General features: G+C 46.0%; 1 protein-coding gene across 3 annotated transcripts in view; it reads right to left on the reverse strand.

The window, feature by feature from the left end:
• Nucleotides 1-17,209, reverse strand: part of CHD9 (chromodomain helicase DNA binding protein 9) — a 244,279-nt gene extending 227,070 nt beyond the window's left edge. For 2 of the 3 annotated variants that reach the window (XM_047793118.1, XM_047793117.1), the window contains exon 1: nt 17,094-17,204. The gene's annotated coding sequence lies outside the window, so the exon portion shown is untranslated. Of the gene's footprint in view, nt 1-17,093 lie in introns of all 3 variants that reach the window. The other variant, XM_047793120.1, reaches the window with a different exon arrangement.

A 17,209-nucleotide genomic window follows, 5' to 3' on the forward strand; every position in this document is an offset into this window, starting at 1 on the left:
GGGAGAGGCTGGTGTATCTCCCCAGAGCCTGGGCAATGTTATTTCCTGGGGCAAAGCAAGTCACAAAGGATGAAAGCTGATGACTGAATGTCTGGGCCAGGGTGGGAGGCCTTGCCAGGAGGTGGGGGTGGAGCGGTGGAAAGGGAGGAGGGGTGGAGACTTGGCTGGTTTCACACAGACACATCTCTTCATTTTTCCAGACTGGAAAAAGCTGTTGGGGCTGTGTGCATTTGCAAAGAGTCACGGTATTTACTACGCTTCCTGGCGCGACAGATTTCTTTCTGTCGTTCAGTCAAACGCAGCTTGTATTTTTCAGAGCCGGGGCTGAACAGACCGTGGAGGCTCTTCCCCCACGTTGCGTTCAAAAACACATCACGAGGGACTCAAAAAGCCCGGCTCAGACGGGTGGCGGGAGCAGGTGGGGGGAGCATGTTGGAGGGATAAAGACCCATGTTTAGACAGTGTCTTCCCCTTGCAGGGGTTGAACCGCACTCTATTTTCCCAGCACACATTGCTTTTTGGAGCAGCTGGACTAGAAACTGATTCCTGTACTTTGCATGTGACTCTCGGTTATCTAAATCGATGCTGACGGTGGTTCAGGGAAATGGCAATTTTTTTAAAAAGTGCCTAATAATTATAATAATATTAAAAAATCCCTTCTGACCAAAATATGCCTATCCAGAGACAGTTGTCTGTTGAACCACTGTATGCTAAGACCCAACAGACAGTAGTTAAGCATGTATCATGTGCATGGCACTGTGCTGGGGGTGGAAGTGTCCAGGCTGACCACAGCTTAACATGCTCGTTACCTCTTTGGTGAGAAACAGCGTGTGAGCCCGCCCAATGGCTTCACAGTCAATGCTGGCATTTCAGGCACGTAGGGATGGGCCAGGTCAGCAAGGAAAGTCTTTTGGAGGTGGGGGAGGGGAGATCTTTCCCAAATCCCTTCATATCACACTCCCAGGTTCCTGTATGTGTATTGCCAGCCAAGCCTCAGCACTGGGAGAGTCGTCATCAAATCTTGCTCAAAACCCCAGGGTCATGCTGCCCGAGAGTCGGAATTTCATCTTCAGAGATGACATATTCAGGCAACCTCTGACCTCTCCAGCCAGGGGGCAGGGTAAATAAACAGACAGCCCGGATGACGCAGGTTAGCGTCACCTGATGCAATGGGATTGAACCTCTAACCTCGTCCGCTTCTCGGATTGGCAAAGCACAGAGTGATCGCGCATTAATTTAAAGAGAGAAGGGACTCACACAGACTTCTCAAGCCTGCTTTTGAGCCAGGAGCCATGGGGGATTAGAGGGGTGGAGGCAAGTGGAGGAAAGTAGGGGAGGGTCTTTAGGGGACCGAGGGAGTCGGGGAGGCTAGGAATTCTGCACAGTCCAAGGTGACTATGCCAGATGCAGCGGTTTATTTATTTATTTTTTTTTCCTTTCAAAAGACTATTAAGGGGTTCCTTTCCAAAGTGGAAATGCAGGGATGGAAAAATGAGTTTCAGTTGCTATGGAAATAGGAGTTGGCTGGGGCAGCAGCTGGAATGGAGTGAGTGGCCAGGAACCTGGCCCTGTGACAGATGAGGCTTCCGGCTGGGGATAAGACAACAACAGGCTTTAGCAGGAAGGAGAAGGAGGAAAGAAGCTAGAAAAGGAGACAGAGACCATGTCTCCTGACACTGCAGCCTATGAATTCTGCAGACACTTGGAGTGATACAGACAGGGGTGTGTGTGCGTGTGTGTGGTTGTGTGGTATGTGCATCCCCAAAGGCCAAAAAAAAAACCCCAAAAAGCAAACGAGAAGCAAAATACATCCAGTGCCTGAAAAAGAAGGGAGTTTCGCCAGAGACCCCGAGGTCAAGAAAGCCCCTAGATAGTTGAAGGACTAAAGAGGAGAGGCTTGCCTTTTGGAAGCCTTCCAGGAGGTTGGGGGAAATGCCTGAATGGGGACTTGCCCCCCGCCCCCCCATCACCTTTTGTCTTCACATAACCCTTCAAACTGAAACTGGGGTGGGCCAGATACACAGCTGGCAAAATCCCCATGGGGTTAGCAAGACTATGGGTGTGGGTAAGGTGGTTGTTCTATTTCATCTGTACCTCTGGGTGACTGCTTTTGTTCCAAGTAGAAAGAATCCATGACCCTGGGACTCTGGGGTCTTCTAGCCTGAGGCTTTGAAGGAGTCTGGATGTTCTTAGCATCACATTCTAGGAAGATGCTTTGATTAGGTCTATGATGACGTAAGGCCCTTGGCTGGATCCCTCAGCAGGGCCCACCTGAGGGAATATTATGGCATTCCCACTTCTAGCTCAGAAAGAAGAACCACCCAGGCTCTTTCCTCCCATTGAGGGGGGGGCGGTGAGTAGACAGGGAGACCTCACATTCATGAAGGGACTCAGGCTTTTGACATTATATAATTCTATCACTCTCTGTATATATGCTGTCCTTGAGAAACACTGAGAGGATCATACAGTTTATTTATTTACTATTATTTTTTGGCCATGCCTGTGGCATGCAGAAGTTCCTGAGCCAGAGATTAAGCCTGTGCCACAGCAGTAACCAGAGCCATAGCAGTGACAATGCCAAATCCTTATCCCTCTGAGCCACCAGGGAACTCCCATACAGTTTAATTTGACCACCATTCTGGTATCCTGTTTTGTATTTCTTTGTTTTTAAATATGTCAGGGGCCCCAAAAAGTGGAAATGAGCACAGAAAAGAAGAAAATACTTTGGATGAAACTTAACCAAGGAGGTGAAAGACTTATGTGCCGAAAACTGCAAAACATTGCTGAAAGAAATTAAAGAAGATACAAATAAATGGAAAGACATCCCATGTTCATGGATTAGAAGACTTAATTTTAAGATGACAACACTACTCAAAGTGACCTACAGATTCAATGCAATCTCTATCAAAATCCCAATGACATCTTTTGTAGAAATAGAAATATACATACTAAAATTCATAAGGAATCTCCAGGAGCCCCAAATTGCCAGTCTTGGAAAAGTAGAACAAAGTTGGTGAATTCAAATTTTATGACTTTGAAACTTACTACAAAGTTACAGTAATCAAAACAGTTTGGTACTGGTATACAGACAGACATGTAGACCAGTGGAATAGAGTGCTTAGAAATAAGCCCTCACAGATATGGTCAAATGAGTTTCAACAGGGTGCCAAAATCATTTAATGGGGAAAGGATAGTCTTTTCAACAAGTGGTATTAGGAAAACTGGACATCCACGTGGAGAAGAATGAAGCTGAACCTTTACTTTGTGCCATATACAAAAATTACCTAAAATGGAACAAAGACCTAAACATAGGATCGAAAGCTATAAACTCTTATGAGAAAACATAAAGGAAATGGCTCATGACATTAGAGTTGGCAATGATTTCTTGGTTATGACAGCAAAAGCCCAGGCAAGAACAACAAAAAAATAAGTAAATGGAACTTCATCAAAAATAAAAGCTTCTGTGTATCAAAGGACACCACAGAGTGAAAGGGCAGAATGGGAGAAAATATTTGCAAATCATATACCTGATAAAGGATTAATATCTAGAATATACACAGAACTCCTATAACTCAACAACAACAAAGCAAACAACTCAACGTGATTCAAAAACAGCTCAGTGGGTTAGGAATTTGAATGCAGGGGCTCCGGTCACTGTGGAGGTGCAGGTTCCATCCCCAGCCCAGTAGAGTGGGTTAAAGGATCCAGTGTTGCCACAGCTGCAGTGTAGGTCACCACTGTGGCTTGGATTCAATCCCTGGCCTGGGAACTTCCATATTCTGCAGCTGCACCATAAAATTAAAACAAAACAAAGGCAAAAGACTTGAACAGACATTTTCCCAAAGATATTCAAATGATCACTCAGTACCTGAAAAGATGTCCAACACCTCTAATCATTAGGAAAATGCAAGTCAAATCTACAATGAGATCCTATTAGAGTGGCTGTTACTGGAGTTTCCACTGTCCTCAATGGGTTAGGAATCTGACACGAGGATATGGGCCTGATCCCTGGCCTCAGTGGGTTAGGATCTGGTGTTGCTGAAAGCTGCGGCATAGGTCTCAAATGTGGCTTGGATCCAGCGTTGCCTGGCTGTAGCAGAGGCCAGGAGCTGCAGCTCCGAGTCAACCCCTAGCCCAGGAACTTCAATATGCTACAGGCACAGCAATAAAAAGGGGGAACCCCCCCATAGAATGGCTATTAATGAAAAAAACAAAACAGAAAATAAAAAATAACAACTGTTGGCAAGGATGGAGGGAAATAGGAACCATTGAGCATTGCTGGTAGGAATGTTACATAGTGCAGCCACTATAGAAAATAGTAGGCAATTCTTCAAAAAATAAAATACCAGAGTTACTTTCTGATCTGTTCCGGATAGGTACCCAAAAGAATTAAAAGCAGGGATATTTGTACACCCATGTCCATAGCAGTATTGCTCATAATAACCAAAAGGTGGAAGAAGCCCAAGCAGATAAGTGGATAAACCAAACGCTGTACATGGATGCAATAGAATATTATTCAGCCTTCAAAAGGAAGGAAATCCTGACATATGCTACAACATGAATGAAACTTTAAGACATAATACTAAATGAAATAAACCAGTCACAGAAAGGACAGATATTGAGTGACTTCACCAAAATCCCAGAGACAGAAAGTGGAATGGTAGTTGTCAGAGGCTGAAGGAAGGATAAATGGGGGGGGAAATGAAAATTAATTAAATAATTAAACTCATAGCTTAATGAGTATAGAGTTTCCATTTAGGGAGATGAAAAAATTCTGGGTCCATGTGGAGATGGATCGTAGTGCTGGCTGGTTGTACAATGTAAATGTAAATTAACGCCACTGAACTGTACATTTATTTTTTAATTTTTTCTTTTTTTTTTGCTCTTTTTGTCTTTTCCAGGGCCGCACCTGTGGCATATGGAAGTTCCCAGGCTAGGGGTCGAATTGGAGCTGTAGCCACCGGCCTACACCACAGCCACAGCAACTCAGGATCCAAGCCGCATCTGTAACCTATATTACAGCTCATGGCAACGCTGGATCCTTAACCCACTGAGCGAGGCCAGGGATCGAACCTGCAACCTCATGGTTCCCAGTAGGATTCATTAACCACTGAGCCATGATGGGAACTTTTTTTTAATTTTTAAAAATTAAAAAAAAATTTTTGGATGCAACTGTGGCATGCCAGGCCAGGGGTCGAATCTGCACCATAGCAGTGATTCGAGGAGTGATCCAAGCCATAGCAGTGACAATGCCAGATCTTTAACTTGCTGAGCCATGAGAGAACTTCTGAAACTCCCTCCTGAAGGAGTTAAATGAACTCCTGTACATTTAAAAATGGTTAAAATGGGTAGACCCTCTTTGCCTACCCGCTTGCACCTCTCACAAGCATCCTATCCTAATAGATCTATTTCTTGCTTATCCAAAAATAAAATAAAATAAAATAAAAATAAAAGTGGTTAAAATGGCAGGAGTTCCCCTTGTGGCTCAGCAGGTTACAAACCCAACTAGTATCCATGAGGATGCAGGTTCGATCCCTGGCTGCACTCAGTCGGTTAAGGATCCAGCATTGCCATGAGCTGTGGTATAGGTTGAAGATTTGGCTTGGATCCCACATTGCTGTGGCTCTGGTTTAGGCCCGCAGCTGCAGCTCCGATCTGACCCCCTCGCCAGGGAACTTCCATATGCCGCAAGTGCAGCCCTTAAAAAAAAAAAAAAAAAAGGTTAAAATGGTAAATTTTATGTGCTGTATATTTTACCATAATTAAAAAAAATTATATATACAAAGTGGAAGTGACCTGGGATCAGCATCTTGACCTCTGAGCCGTCCAGTCAGGCCCAGTAAGCACTGAGGAAACGCCTTTCCTCAACTTCCTTTTGTCTTGTCAAAACTTACCACAGGTGCAAACGAGACCACAGGCTGGTGTGGAGGGCCCAGCATGTGCAGGCGGGATAGAAAGATGAACAAAGAACTGCTGAAGGAGGAGGCAGGGTCTAGAGTGATAAGGGCTGACAGGAGGAGGAGGAGGAGGAGTGGGGACTTGGTGCTTGGCTGCTGGGCGGCGTCACAGAGGAAGTGGTGTTTAAGTGGAGGTTTGAGGAAATGGGGATGTGCAGACGTGTGAACTGGTGGAGGGCGCCCTAGGTAGGTGGTTTGCGGTGTGACGGAGAGGCAGAAGTTGGGAGAGAGTGCTGGGTGGGCAGGACAGCAGGTGACCTGGGAGCGGGGGTCCCCGGGAGGGATGTTCTTCCACACCGGCCTGTCGTCTTGGAAGGGAAGTGTTGTCAAGGCCTACTTGGCCTTGATTTGGAACATTCTGGAGCCAGAGGCGTGTGGAATGTGAATGCCGAACTGAGAAGAATAACATCTACTGGCAGAGGACTTACTACCTGCACCTCACTCAGGAACCCTAAGTGGAGGGAGCCATCTCAGCTCCATTTGCAGCTGGGAAAACTGAGGCCCGCGTGTTGAGGCAACCTGCCAAGAGCACACATGTAGCCAGTAAGTGATGGGGCTGGCGTGTGAACCCAGGCCGACATGGGTCCCAGACTCAAATACACATAAAGAAGGCTTTAGGAGCTAGTTTGGAAACACAGATCCCAGAAGTTCCCATTGTGGCTCAGCAAGTTAAGAACCCGACGTTATCTCCCTGAGGATGCGGGTTGGATCTGCCCTGCTCAGCGGGTTAAGGATCCAGCGTTGCCACAAGCTGCAGTGTAGATAGCAGATGTGGCTTGCATCTGCTGTGGCTGTGGCTGTGGCACAGGCCTCAGTGGTAGCTCTGGTGCAACCCCTAGTCCAGGAACTTCCATATGCTGCAAGAACGGCTGTAAAGAAGACATAAAAAACAAAAACAAAAACAAAAACAAAAAAACAAAAAAGAAAACCCTCTCTCCAAATTCCATTTCCAAAACTGGCATAATCTGAGCAACAAAAAAAGTACCATTGGATTAGAGCCCAGGGTGTGAAATAAAATCCATAGTTCCATACTATTACAAATAAAAAGAAAAATTAATCAACGGGAGAGAAGAGCCCAACCTCCCTTGTAGAATTCTCAATAAATTATGCAGACACATGCCCTTAATGGAGAGGGGTTAGAACTGCCTACTCCCCTAAGCGCGGGCTGCAAACAGTGACTCCCTTCCAAGAGTACAGCAAGGAATGAGGGAAACAGAGCAACAATACAGTAGAGAAACCCAACAAATACTCCCTCAGTCAGAGGACCCAGGGCAGCGTCAACACTGCTAGGTCATGGTGATGTTACGGGTGCTTCATGTGAAGTGACGAAAAGGGCACTTTATTTCACTGGTCTTCTTCTCCCCAAAACATGCAACCCTAGTCCAGCCAGGAGAAAAATATCACACCAGTTCCAATACAGGGGTATGCTACAGTATGCCTGACTGGGACCCCTCAAAACTGGCAAGGTCATCCAAAATAAGGGAATCCTCAAACACTGACAACAGCCAAAAGGAGCCTAAGGAGACGTAACAACTGGAGTTCCGATTGTGGTGCAGCGGAAACAAATCTGACTAGGAACCAGGTTGCGGGTTTGATCCCTGGCCTTGGTAAGTGGGTTAAGGATCCAGCGTTACCATGACCTGTGGTATAGGCTGCAGACATGGCTCGGATCTGGTGTGGCTATGGCTGTGGTGTAAGTCGGGAGCTGTAGCTCTGCTTAGACCCCTAGCCTGGGAACCTCCATATGCCACGAGTGCAGCCCTAAAAAGCAAAAAAAAAAAGAGAGAGAGAGATGTAACAACTAAATGTAGTGAAGGACACTGGACGAGATCCTGGAATAGGAAAAGGGCATTTGGAAAACACTAAGAACATTTGAAATAAACTATGGACTTTGGTTTTCATCATGCAGCAGTATCGGTTCATTAATTTTTTTTTCATCTTTTTTTAGGGCTGCACCCTCGGCATACAGAGGTTCCCAGGCTAAGGGTCAAATTGGAGCTATAGTTGCTGGCCTACACCACAGCCAGAGAAATGCAGGATCTGAGATGCATCTGTGTTCTACACCACAGCTCATGGCATTGCCAGATCCTTAACCCACTGAGGGAGGACAGGGATCGAACCCAAGGCCTCGTGGATACTAGTCGGGTTTGTTAACTGCTAAGTCACGACAGGAACTCCAAATTCATTAATTATAACAAATGTACTATAGGTTAACAAATGGTTAATAGCAGGGGACCTGGGTGTGGGGTACATGAGAACTCTCTGTACTATCGTCTCAATTTCTCTGTAAATCTAAACGGGTCTAAAAAGAAAAAATAAAGTCTATTAAAAACAAACAAATTCCTGGGTTGACCCTCAGAACCTCTGGCCTTCTGGTGTGCCTGTGCTCAGATGCAGCTGAGTCGTGAATGAAGCCAGACCCACCACCTGCCTGTTGACAGACCGAGGAGAGGCAGCTGACCCAGCAGTATCTGCAGGGAGGGCAACAGTTCGCTCCAAGGACACTGCCTGCCTCCCGCCTCTCCTCCATCAGATGCCCTGAGGTTAGGGACTGTGCGTCTCTCATTAGACTGGCAGCCTTCCTGATGTGAGAAGTGGATCTCCTCTGTCAGGCTGGGTGGCCCCTGAGGGCAGAGCTCACTTTTCCTCATGAGGAGCTGGGTGCCAAGCCCTGGGTGCCACAAATTCTCTGTATGCATTTATCTTCCTTTTGGATAAGTCAAGGTGGGAAAAGAGGTTATGTATACAACGTACATTTTTATTTTTTATTTTTTTGCCCTTTTTTTGTGGGGGGAGGTGCACCATGGCATATGGAGGTTCCCAGGCTAGGGGTCAAATCGCAGCTGTAGCTACCAGCCTACACCACAGCCACAACAAAGCCAGACCCAAGCTCCATCTGTGACCTACACCATAGCTCACAGCAACACTGGATTCTTAACCCACTAAGGGAGACCAGAGATCAAACCCGAGTCCTCATGGATACTAGTTGGGTTCATTACCTCTGAGCAACCACGGGAACTCCCAAAATGTACATTTTGATTGTTTTTTGTGCTTTTTCTTTTGGCCACATCCTTGGCATATGCAAGTTCCCAGGCCAGGGGTCCAATTGGGGCTACAGATGCCAGCCTACACCACAGCCACAGCAACACGGGATCCAAGCTGAGTCTTCAACCTACACCACAGCTCCTGGTGGGTCCTTAACCCACTAAGCGAGGCCAGGGATCAAACCCAAGTCCTCATGGATACTAATCAGATGCATTACCTCTGAGCCACCACGGGAACTCCCAAACCGTATATTTTTTAATTGAAGTATAGCTATTTTACAAAGTTGTATTTCAGGTATACAGCTAAAGGATACATACATACATACATATATAACACATATATATTCTCTTTCAGGTTCTTTTCCATTATGGGTTATTCAAGATACTGAGTGTAAGTTCCCTGTGCTATATAGTAGGTCCTTGTTATTTAATGAAACGTACTTTTTTAAAGGCTGGCCAAAGGTCTGCTTGCTCCAAAATAATAGGACTGCTAACTCTTTGGATAAGCCTAACCAAGGCTCATGAGCAGAGCAGCAAACTCAGTCATTCATTGGATTTAGTGCCTTAAGCCTCCTCTCCTGCCCCATCCCTCTCCAGCGTTCCTTGCACCCCAGTCCCCAGACACGGACAAATGATAACCATAGGAATAGCTGAAAATTGTGATGCCGCCGAATCTACATTGGAACAAAATTCAACATCCCACAAAACTGCTTTTTGGTTGCAGGAGGCTGTTCTTGGGAGGTACACAGCAAGTCATCCTGAAATGTGGGGACAGTGAATCAGTGGTAGGTACATAAGATGTCTGTGATTACTGATCTGCTAAAGTTCTTAAGGATAGGACAGGATGTGCCTCTGGACAAAGCAGGAAGAGCAAGGCCTGGAAATCAAATTAAGGCTTGACAATGGAAAAAAAAAAAGCCAACTGTATTAACATTAGCTGAAGCAATATTACATAGAGAGAAAGGGTGAGATGTGAGGAGCTGAGGAAAAGCAGTAAGAAGGAGCATGTCTTTGGGAGTTTACCTTGCCTCCCACCAGAGTAATGGGAGCTCTGGAAACCCTTGAGCATTACAGGCAGCTCAGAGCTTCCCCGAATCCTCTCTTGATAAGGATCTTAAAGTTGGTCCAGGGAGCAATGGGAAGGCAAAGATTTGGTAATTGATTAGTCATGTCTATCGTGAGCACAGGGGTGGGCCATTAGACCAGCCCCCCTGCCATTCTGGACCCTTGCACGCCCCTCAGAGGATGGAAATATCTTAAGTCATCCTGGCTATTAAAATCATTCATCTTGCTCACCTTGTTTTGATTCCGTGAATACCAACCTCCTAACTAGATTTTGGCAACCCATGTGACTTTCCTACAGGGGAAAGAATGTGCTGACAGGCTGACATAAAGTTCTCAGGCTGCTTCTCAGTGCTTGTCCCACTGTGATTTAATATATTTGTGGTCTGGCTTCCTCACCAGGCTGCTGTGAATTTGGTTAGCCTGTCCCTTTCAGCCTGATTAGCTCCACGTGCACAAAAGGAGCTCCATCTCTGACCTGCAGATGAGCCTTGCCAGCCTCCAGCTCCCCTGCCATGCTGGCCCTGAGGGGTTCTTCTCTTGACATTGCTAGCCAGCTACTCGGTCATGTCAATCACCCCAACCACAGCCATCTACCCAGAGCCCAGAATGAGCTGTGGGAGGCCTGTGAAAAGAGTGCTACAGCCACCAAAATAACCTTATATGTTCTGCTGAATAAAAAAGAATAAGGAAGAGAGATTGGGGGGAGATGCCAAGAATACGCAATAGAAAACAAGCAGAAGGAGTTGGCAGTGTTTAATCTAGAGCCAGGAAGATCTGGGAGGCCCAACTGCTTCCCTGTCATCAAATATCTGAAGGCCTGCAGTGATGAAAAGGGGATGGATTTGTTCCCTGGGGCTCCAGAAGAAAGTATGAGAACCAAGGGGTGACAGACACAGGGAGATAGATTTCGGCTAGATAAAAAAGAGGAACTTTTAAAGGCAGTTTTCCTCTAATAGCAGTAATTCACTTGTCATCTTCACTTTTTTTCCTTTCTTCTTTCTTTGATCAAATTTGCGAGAAACGGGAGTTCCCGTCGTGGCCAGCAGAAACAAATCCGACTAGGAGCCACGAGGTTGCGGGTTCGAGCCCTGGCCTCACTCAGTGGGTTAAGGATCCGGTGTTGCTGTGAGCTGTGGTGTAGGTCTCAGACGAAGCTAGGGTCCCACGTTGTTATGGCTGTGGCATAGGCCAGCAGATGTAGCTCCAACTCGACTCCTAGCCTAGGAACCTCCATATGCCGCATGACTGGGTCACCATGCTGTACAGTAGAAAATTGGCAGAAAGCTGTAAACCAGCTATAACAGAAAAAAAAAAAAAATCATTGTATTAAAAAAAAAAAAGAAAAAAATTTGAGAGAAGCAGTGTAATCTTTCCATGAGGAACACAAATTGGAGTGGGAATGCCTGGTTCATTTTCTAGTTCTATCACCTACTAGCTACATTAACTTTGGCAAGTTACCTTACTTTCCTATGTCTATTTCCTCTGCTAATATTAGTACCTACATACTTAACCCATGTGATTATGGTGAGGAATAACTAAATTATACTTGTAAAGTGTTTATAAGAGCACCCAGCAATAAGTGGTAGCAACTACTATTTTAAATTACAATTTCATACCACCTATACTATTATTTAATATTTTTCTTTAAATAGACATTATTTATATAAATTTATTTTATTTTAATTTTTTTTGGTCTTTTTAGGGCCGCACCTGCAGCATATGGAGGTTCCCAGGCTAGGGGTCTAATTGGAGCTGTAGCCACCGGCCTACACCACAGCCACAGCAATGGTGGATCCAAGCCACATCTGCAACCTACACCACAACTCATGGCAACGCTAGATCCTTAACCCAATGAGCAAGGCCAGGGATTGAACCTGCAACCTCATGGTTCCTAGTCAGATTCATTAACCACTGAGCCATGAGGGGAACTCCTTTATAAATCTATTTTAAAGGAAACTTTCTATTACTTTTGTAAATGCAAAGCCAGAAACACTTCCCCTGTATAGATGGAAACTGTACAACCAAACATAAAACAATGTTATTAAATTTTAGCTAGCTACTGTTGCCTGTTCCACACCCTAATTTTGAGGACGGCTCTCTTTTCCATAAGAAGGGAGACAAGCAAGTTACAAAAAATAGTCTGGTACTTCACTGAGACTTTTTTGGTTGACTGTAGTCAGAAGGAAGAGTCTGGCAAGTTCAAGGAAGTGAAACACCAGTGCAGCTGCAACTCCTGCTCTGGGGAGAGAGAGCAGGGAGGGCTGGGGAGGGAGACAGGGCAAGATCAAAGGGATGGTTTAAAAAGGAAATACCTCTCCTAGAATGTGACTTTGTGATGTTTTGCACCATGGAACCATCTCACAAGGCACCCAGGGGGTAGGATTAGCACACTTTCGAAAGCAAGGTCAGAGATACTTTGTAGCCCACAGTACTCATCAGCGCCCCCTGGAGGACTCCCACAAGACAGTCCCCCAGACACATCAGCTGCCTCTCACTTCCTACTTGAAGGCATGTTCTGGCTGCAGGGTGTATGCTCCAGGCTGCATGCAGAAGTAGAGGGATGCTGGGGTGCACCATCTCGCCAAGCATCCCCAGAGAGATTAAGCTCTTTGCTCCATGGTAACTCATTCATCAACACATCCTTTACTTGGCCCTCCTCCCCTCCCCGGTCCACTTCACTCTCACCAGGCCCTCCGGGATTACCTCCCAAAGAAATTCCTGGCACTCTAACCCTTGTCTTATGATCTGCTTTGGGGAAACCCCAACTATGGCACAGTTTAAGCTTCTGACAGCAGAATGAGTTGCCCAGTGAGTAAGTTCCATTTTATTGGAGCACTCAAGAATTAGCTGAGAATGTTCCATGAAGATTCATGGATCTGGTAAGAATTCAACTGGAAGGACATTTAGTATCCTTCTGACACTTAGGTCTCATGATTCTAGATCAAGAGTTGGCAAACTACAGCCCACAGCCCACAGCCACTCCACTGCCTGTTTTGATACAGCCCGTGAACTAAGAAAAAAAAAAAAAAAAAAAATATATATATATATATATATTAGCTTTTTAGGGCTGCACCCATGGCATATGGAGGTTCCCAGGCTCAGGGCTGAATCAGAGCTGTAGCCGCCAGCCTACACACCACAGCCACAGCAATACCAGATCTGAGCTGTGTCTGCAAACTACACCACAGCTCATGGCAACGCCGGATCCTTAACCCACTGAGGCCAGGGATCGAATCTGCAACCTCATGGTTCCTAGTCAGATTCATTTCTGCTGAGCCAAGAGGGAACTCCTACAATTTTAAATGGTTGGAAAAAAAATCAAAACAAGATTTATGTGGCCCCCAGATTTCAGTGTCCATCAATAAAGCTTTTTTTATTGATAAAGTTTTATTGGAACATGGCTATACTCACTCATTCCCAAATCATCAATAATAATTTTATTTTTAAAACAACAGAGCATAAGAGTCTACTGTACAGAACAGGGAACTATCCAAGCTCTTGGGATAGAACATGATGGAAGATAGTATGAGAAAAAGAATGTGTATAGATGTATAAATGGGTTACTTTGCTGTACAGTAGGAATTAGCACATTATAAATCAACTATACTTTAATAAAAAGAAAATAAGCTAAAAGGGCATAAGACCTTTTCTTGCCCACCCTCTGACCACTGTCTGAAATGTTCTCATCCATGCTTGATGGCTTCATTCAGGATGGATTCATTCCTCCTCAAACTAAAACAAATATCCAGCCCAGGACCATGTCCTGAGATCTTAGATCAAAACTCAAATGTCTGTTCAACATTGGATTAAGAGGAGGGTGAGAAGGTGGGTGCTGCTGCTTACTGGTGGTGTAACTTGGAACAGGGCATTTAACCGCATGGGGTATCAATTTCATCACCTGTCAAAGGCGGAAATGATGCTGCCCAGCCTGCCAGGATTACTGGACAAGAGAGCTGCCCACAAAAAAACACAGTGCCACCTGGCCCAGCCTCTCTCTCCAGCATTATCATATGACTGGACCTCTGCTTCCTCTGACCACCGCACTCCCTGCACACTGGCTCTCCTTGAGCTCCTTGACTTTGCCAAGCTCTTGGCTACCTCTGGGCCTTTGCACATGATGCTTTTTTTGCCTTTTTCCTCATCCCCCCTCTCCACTGCCCCTTGGCTTGGCTGCTTCTCAGCCTTTCTGACCCCCAATCCAAGACAGGCCCCTTCTGGATGCTGCTCCATCTTTATGCTTGATTTTCTCATCCCATGTGTAGCAATGTCTAATTATAGTCAATTAAAAATTTTTTTTAATTATTATTATTTTTTGCTTTTCAGGGCCACACCAGCAGCACATGGAGGCTTCCAGGGCGGGGGTCAAATCGGAGCTGAAGCTGCCAGCCTTCACCACAGCCACAGCAATGTGGGATCCGAGCTGCATCTGTGACCTATACACCACAGCCCATGGCAAAGCTGGATCTCCAACCCACCAAGCAAGGCCAGGGATCGAACCCACAGCCCCATGGTGGTCAGATTATTTTCTGCTTCGCCACAACAGGAACTCCTAATTATAGTTAATTCTCATCTTCGTAGTGGTTATGTTCTATAAAGTTGCCATGAACACAGAATTAGCAAATACGGAACCTTTGCTCCTAAGGGAAAAACCTAAGGTTAGGTTTCTGCAAGCCTCTGGTCCTATTTTCATCAACAGATTGATACGTAACCTTGTTTTATGTGTGTTTCTGTTTCAAGACCCCTTATTTAAATATATACTGTTGAGTAAATCAACTATAATTAAAAAACTTTTATAAAATAAATATATGCCATTGATTCGTTCACAATGAATTCACAGCCAGTACCACTACAACCCATGCCTGAACAAAGCGTATCTAACATGCATTTTCTCTATAAGGCACATCGCAGCCTTCATGTGCTTAAGGGTGCTAGACACTATATTCGGGGGTGATTTTTAAACAGCAAAGTCACCAACACGAAGCACAAAAATGCAAAACAAAACAAAACAAAAAACCATGGCACTAAACAGACCACAAAAAGGACACTTGTTTATAGTTCTCGGAGCTGAAACAAGAAGGCAGAGTGACATCTTGTTTTGATCTCAGCTGGGAACATGTGTGTTGGCAACTGAAATTTTTGGCCACACTGTTCACATCCATGTATGACCATGAAAAGTGCTACAGATACTGATTTGGGGGTTACAAATAAATTTGAGTGAGTGGGAGAATTCGCAAATACACAATCTGCAAATAATAAGAACCTACTGTACTTTCTTCTCGTTTCTCTCATTTGCTAGTGTGTAAGTACACTGGGGACTGGTTCACCTCTTACCACTTTATCTCTAGCATCTGCAAAATTGCCTGGTACATAGTAGGCCCTCAGTAATCAATAACATTTATGAACACATGAGTCAGTTCAGCGAAAGCGCTTTGGCAGAAATGACAGCTAGTGTTTACGGAGGAGACACCATAAGCTGCCCTGTGTGAAGTGCTTTTTCTATGTTCCCTCCATCAATAAGGGAAACAGCAGATTATTGTACCTTTTTTTTTTTTTTTGGTCTTTTTTGTCTTTTTAGGGCTGCACCCATGGCATATGGAAGTTCCCAGGCTAGGGGTTGAATCGGAGCTACAGCTGCCGGCCTACACCACAGCTACAGTAGCTTGGGATCTGAGCCACATCTGTGACCTACACCACAGCTCACAGCAATGCCAGATCCTTAATCCACTGAGCGAGGCCAGGGATTGAACCTGTGTCCTCATGGATGCTAGTCAGATTTGTTTCCGCTGAGCCATAAAGGGAACGCCCAGATTATTGTACTTTTGCCAGGGGCTCTGGAATCAGACTGCCTGGGTTCAAACACAGGGTCTGCCTCTTATTATTTAACCTTGAGCAAGTCTCTTGGCCTCTCTGAGCACCGGCTCCTCAGCTATGGTGAGGTGTCAGTGTGGCGATGCACAGAAAGTATTTAGCACAGTGTCCGCCACAAGCAGACCCTGGCGGTCAATCATTCCCACAGCAACTCTCAGACCTTTCTGCTCCACTCCCATTTTGGAGATGAAGAAACTCAGGCGAGGAGTGGATCCATGAGTTTTTCAAGGGTCATCTGGCCCAGGAAGGGCTGGCTCTGGGGACTCCAAGCCCATGCTCACAACCGCTTTGCTGTATGCGCAGCATTTACTAAAATTATAATGGCAGCTCCAGGAGGCCCCCTGAACTTTCTGTGGGATCAGGATAAGGAGACACCCCCCCCCCCCCGCAAGAGTCTTCTTTCATATTCTACATCTGTGTCTTTCTGTTCCCTGTCCACTTTCAAGTTCAACCTCTTTAGAACCAGCCCTGTGGGGAGGGAGGATGTTGGTTTGTTATCTTGGGTTTGACAGCTCAAAGGAGATGTTTCCTGTCAAAGGCATGCTGAAGAAGGAGGAGGAGAAGCAGCAGCATTCTTCGCTGCAACAACTGTCGGCCGCTTTATTTTCTACAACCTTTTTAGATCAAGGGTCCTTAGACTTGATGGCTAGTTGGAATCTCCTGGGAAGCTTTAAATTTCCAGATGCCCAGGCCCCAACCCAGACCACTTACATCTGAGTCTCGGAGGAGGGTGGGGTGAGAGGGAAACGGGGCATCAGTATTTTTCAGTGCTTCCCAAGCGACTCCAACGTGCAGGCAAGTTTGAGAAATGGTGTTTTGGATCTAATGTGCACTCAGCTCCAACGCTGCAGTCGCTTTGGGTAACAGAAACTCTTTTTTTTTTTTTCCTCCTAGGACTGGCTCTTCGGGAATCTGAGCAGGCTTTCCAGAGGTACCGGCTAGTGGAGGATGTGTGTGTGCGAGAGACCCGGGGTCCTGCTCTGCCTCTAGGCCTGGCTTGGAGATGCCGGGTCTCCGGGTTCCCGCAGGCACCCACACGTGCGGCCGCGGCGACGAGTCTGGTCATCTGCGGAGACGGCCAGCGGGGCTCGGCGGCCGCCACGCTGCCCACCCCAACCACAGAGGTTCGCAGGAGACGCCCGGGGCTCAGGAATCTTACCTTGGCTGCCGGCGCTGCCCTCCAGTTCCCGGAATCCTGGGACTCGGGTTCGATCTGCCGCCGGGCTCGGCGGTCGCTCTCGTCTGCGCCGGAGAGGCGCCCACCAAGAGCTCAGG

Source organism: Phacochoerus africanus, chromosome 8 (genome assembly GCF_016906955.1).
Source record: "Phacochoerus africanus isolate WHEZ1 chromosome 8, ROS_Pafr_v1, whole genome shotgun sequence".
NCBI classification, from domain to species: Eukaryota; Metazoa; Chordata; class Mammalia; order Artiodactyla; family Suidae; genus Phacochoerus; species Phacochoerus africanus.